The sequence below is a fragment of the Hyaena hyaena genome, unplaced genomic scaffold (genome assembly GCF_003009895.1).
Source record: "Hyaena hyaena isolate Hyena2069 unplaced genomic scaffold, ASM300989v1 scaffold_274, whole genome shotgun sequence".
Classification (NCBI taxonomy): domain Eukaryota; kingdom Metazoa; phylum Chordata; class Mammalia; order Carnivora; family Hyaenidae; genus Hyaena; species Hyaena hyaena.
In genome coordinates this window covers 1,657,558-1,662,610 of record NW_024080907.1, presented here as the reverse complement: position 1 = coordinate 1,662,610, position 5,053 = coordinate 1,657,558, and positions in this window count along the sequence as shown.

Sequence of the window (5,053 nt, the reverse complement as noted above, 5' to 3'; positions counted from 1 at the left end):
CTGTTGCCTCCCCCTGCCCTACCCTGGGGAAACTGAGGCAGGAAGTTGTCTGTTTTCTGCTCCAGGGAGCATTCTGAAGAACAGGACCCTGCAAGAAGACGGGCTCGTCTCTGAATTGGTTGTGACACTACCAACAGCTATCGCTCCCTGGAGCTGGCTTCCGGGAACTCCGTTTAAGGAATCGATGGTGTCTTAAACGGAGGATGAGGGCCTTAGAAATCTCTCCCGACATTTTCTACACAAATGTGGGTACCTACACATTTTTACAAACGTGGAATCAAACTGTTATGTCCACTCTTTTGTAACCTGTTATTTTCATTCAACAATATATTGCAAACATTTTTTCATGCTAATAAACCTGGACCTAAGACTTCATTCATTGTTGGTAGTGTTTCCATCGTAAGGATGCGTCGGGGTTAGATGTATATGTGCTCCTGTTGGACATTTAGCTTATCAGTCATTTTTACATTGAAAACAACATGATGAATGCACCGTTGTACATGCATCTTGACTGATAATTTCCGTCAGATCAGTTACTTACAATAGCATTGCTGTACTAAAGGGCAGGCATTAGGGTTTTTTAAAGGTTTTTGTTGCATAACAACCAACTGCTGTCCAAGAGATCGTACCACCGAAACTCCCCCTTTCCTGCAGTCCAGAAGAGCGATATTCCCTCACACCTTACCACTCCCACGTTTCTGCAAATGCTTTTCAAAGAGCCAGTCAGCCGAAAGAAATCAATTTTTCCCTTCCCTGCTTAAAATATGCTTCACAGAAATCAGTCACGAGAAATAAACTCTTCCCTTCCCCGCTTAAAATACAGTTTCACAGGAAAAAATCCAAACTCACAAGAGAGGACGTGACACCTGTTGAACAGCCTCTACCACGTACCAGGCATGCAACACGTTCACTCTCGTTTGATCCCACAAAGTAGATACTATTGTTCCCATTAGACAAATGAGCAAGTGAAGGTGCAGAGAAGTTGAGAGACTTGCCCAAAATCACATAGCCAGGAAGTGGCCAGAGTCAGGCTCTGACCAGGATTGAGGACAAGGCCCATGACCTCCATCCTCATGCATCCTGGAGACACAGAACAATGTGGCTCTAACGCATAGTTTCCAAACTCATCCTTTCCTTGCTCGGGTCAAGTCCCTGTGCTTTAGCCACACTAGTCTCCTGCAAAGGGTGTACACCCTCTGTTAGCATGGGCACTGCGAGATGGTGGAATCAGGGACGATTTTTTTATTGCTTAACTATACTTTCTACCACAGCAATATCTTATTATTTAACAAAGGAACAGAAAAGTTTTTTTTAATTTAAAAAAACACCTCATTGTCAAGATTCTCTTCAAGAAAAGAGTCCCCTCCAATGTCCCCAAATACATGCATGCTCATGCATACACATGCACACATGCTCACATGTTGTGAGCTTGAGGTTGGTGGGCTACAGGCTGTTGGTGGGAGGGAGCAGAGTATCTCAGAAGCATCCTGTGACCTTCCAAGGTGAGGCTGGGGTCATGCCCACCCACAGTCAAGTCTCCCACAACAAGACACTGGCCTTTAAGGACATCCCAGAGCTACTGCTGGCCTCTCTCTCCTCCAGAGACCTGACCTCCCCCGACTCAGGCCAGCTGTCTCTGGCACAGACCCCCCACCAGCCCAGGCCCTGGGGAAACAGCTGGACCCAAATGACTCCAGTGGCTGCAGCTAAATGGCCAGGCCTTCCAAAATAAGCAAAGGGAAGCTGAGGGAGCCAAGACTGCCAGCATCAACGAGGGAGTCAGCTGAGGGCAGCAAGTGAGGGACAGGGCCTGGGAACATGTTGCTCAGGGGGAGTGAGGAAAGCTGCAGGGGCCTGGTCTAAGAGAAGGGTAGAAATGGGGACTTCCCCCACTATACCCACACCCACACAGTATACCAGAACACACTCTTTCTGGGACTCCTGCAATATATATAAGGCTTATAAAGGAAATGCATTATATACTGGATGGTTGGATGGATGAGTGGGTGGATGGTTGGCTGGGTGGGTGTGTTGGTTGTTGGTTGGATGGATTGATGGATGGATGGGTGGGTGGATGGTTGGCTGGGTGGGTGTGTAGGTGGTTGGGTGGATGGATAGATGGATGGATGGGTGGGTGGATGTTTGGCTGGGTGGCTAAACAGAGCAATGAATGTATACATCTGGTGGATAATGAGTAAATATGTCTTGTTCCTTTGGAGGTCAGTACTACCAAGGTGAATCAAGAATCATAAAGTCCTTAATCCCATTCTTGAGAATTTGCTGTAAGGAAATAATTCAGAGGAAAACAACTGTCCTAACCCCCAAAGGCTGCAGCAGCATTGCTTCTAATAGAGCAAACTAGAATTGCTGATGTGAGTGGTGACCCAGGCTGGTGAGTAAATTATGGTAAAATATTATATTGTGCAGCTATTTAAGTGAGAACAACTGAATGATAGTGTAAGGAAACCATATTTCTGAAATAGTATTAAGTAAGAAAAGAATTAAAAATGTGTAGGTTTGCAGAGCCGCATTACAAGTCAGGAGGAAAGGTATTTTGGTGGATGGAACAGCATAGGCTGGGATGTTAGATCCGTATTCTCGTACGCTTGCATCTCAGGCCCGTCATTTAACCTCTTGAGCCCCACTTTCCATATCCCTACGGTGAGAACAATGAGCAAACTTCCTCTTCTGGTTGGGAGGACTGCATAAGCTCTCACATGTGCGGGTACTTTGTAAACTGTAAAGTTCCTCACACGCTAGTCAAAATTATGTATGCCTCTGGGTTGAGGAAGGAAAGCAAAATAAATATAGCAGTGGGGTTAGAACTGGAGTAAATGCAAACTGAAACGAAAATAATACAATATTTCATCCATATCAGATTTCACCAAACAAATGTACAACAAGAATGTCCTCAGCACCTGATGGGATTAAACCTGAACATGTCTTTGTTGCCCATCTTGATCAGGTAGAGCTCAGCCAGGGCCTAGGCAAGTGGAATTGTGGGAGGGTCATCCAGAGAAAGAGAGCTCTACAGTCCCCTGCTCTCTGGAAAAGGACAGAAAAATCCAGAATCTAGATTCGCTGAGCATAGGGAATCTTTGGTTGCAGGCGATTTTATGAAGGTTAAGACGACAGCAGCCCTTGGTCTGGACTGTGCTCTCAGAGAGAACAGGGCTTCCTGGCAGGTAAAGGGGATGGCTCTATAATCCCCCAACAGTAGCAGCCCCAGAACCAACTCACAGCCATTTGGAATTTGATTCAAGGGATTTACTTGGATGCTGCTGCAAGTAAAACTGTGTTTATCTGAGAGTAGGTCCTGTGGAAGTGGGGTGGGTGGGGACAGTGGAACTGGAAGCAGCAGCCAGGTGGCTCAAAAGAACCCCCACCCCGTGGGCTCCAGGTTTTCATACTCATGATCCCCAAGAAGTAAATGCAGTCACCTTCTTTTACAGACAAGGAAGCAGAAGCCATTGCAAACTTCTCCTTCGATGCTGGCCTGCTGAGCACAGTTTAGGGGAAGCAGGATCAGTGGTGGGAGGAACAGTTCTCCAGGGACCAGGGTCCCAGCTGAGTCACTGGGCCCGGGGATCCACTTTGCAGCCTCTGTTACTCACTGCCGGAGACTATGACTTAATTCCCTGTGGGCGATGCCACCAGGCACATGGGGAGATGGGAGATGACTGTGACACAGAAGCTAAAAGCCTCAATTACCCTTCATGACAGGAACATAGGACATTTTTATGAAGAGAGAAATTTTTGCCTCATAAATCTCAGCCTGAGCTGCTGGTGACCATGGTTACATACAGAGGCACATCTGGAGGCAGCCTCGCCAAGGCGAGGGATCACCCCGGACTCTCACCTGCTCGTTAAGACCCAGGACAGTGCTCTGGGGGGGGGGGGGGCTTAGGGGTCAGCCAGGATTAGGCCAGGGTAGGCAGCAGGAAGGGCCAGAATTCAGGGAGCTCTGGCTCCCAGCCTTGGCTTCCTGTGGGAAAGGGGGGGGGGGCTTTAAAAGGTCCTGCCACTGGGGTCCACCCCCAGAGATTCTGATGTAATTGGTCTGAGGGAGCCTGGGCATTGGGAGCTTTAAAAGCCCTGTAGGTGATTCTGATGTACAGCCAAGGTTAAGAGCCAAGGAGATCTTGCACTGCCCTGCTCTGCCCATCAATGAATCCAAGGTGAAGCTTTCAGCAAGTGCAAGCTGGTGGGAAGAACCAGAAATAGAACACAGCCTCTGCCCAGGTTCATTTACACGAAGGCGTAGCAGCTGACCCTCCGCCCAGCAAGCAGCAGATATCCTGGGAGGAGGCCCCCGTGCAGGTTACATATGGTACTTTGGGGCTGAACCCATTCTGGGGCTCCCACCAATGTGCACAACCCCTGCCCTTCCATGCTGTCACCACACATGCATGCATCCTCCAGGTGGTCTACTGTCTGGTCCCTCTGCCCCTCACCAAGGGTCCTAGTGCAGCAGACCCTGCTGCCCAAGGATTCCCCTCTCATTCTCCTTACAAACATTTGCTGGCCACGTCAGGCACGTAACAAGCACCAGGACTGTGCCGGGCCATGGGCTAATAGCAAGCAGGGACACGGGCATCAACAAGGCTCCCTCAAGGACACAGCAGTCCTGATCACTTAACAAGTAGAATCCAGGCATCTGATGAGCTGCCTCAGGAGGGTGCGAGCAGAGCCCAATGAGAACCTTTAGCAACTCCCATTCTGCCAACAAAATCGCAGGCAGCTTCCATAGCTTTCCATTTACTCTTGAGTGTTAATAAACAATCCCATATTCTGTAATAAAAAGCCTAGTTCACTCGAACATCAAAACCCCAAACTCTCACCCATTTGAAACGACCATCCTCCCCTCTGCCAGTCAGCTCAGCCCTGAGGCGGCTCGGGGTCTCTGGTGTGCCTGGAATTCACCAGTACCTGTCGGGGAAGATTCCACACACAGAAAGACTCCCCATGGCTGGGGGTCCCGCGACTCAACAATGGTTCCTTCTAAAATGACACAACAGCATAAGCCCTGTTCTACATTTGGCTACTTACACAA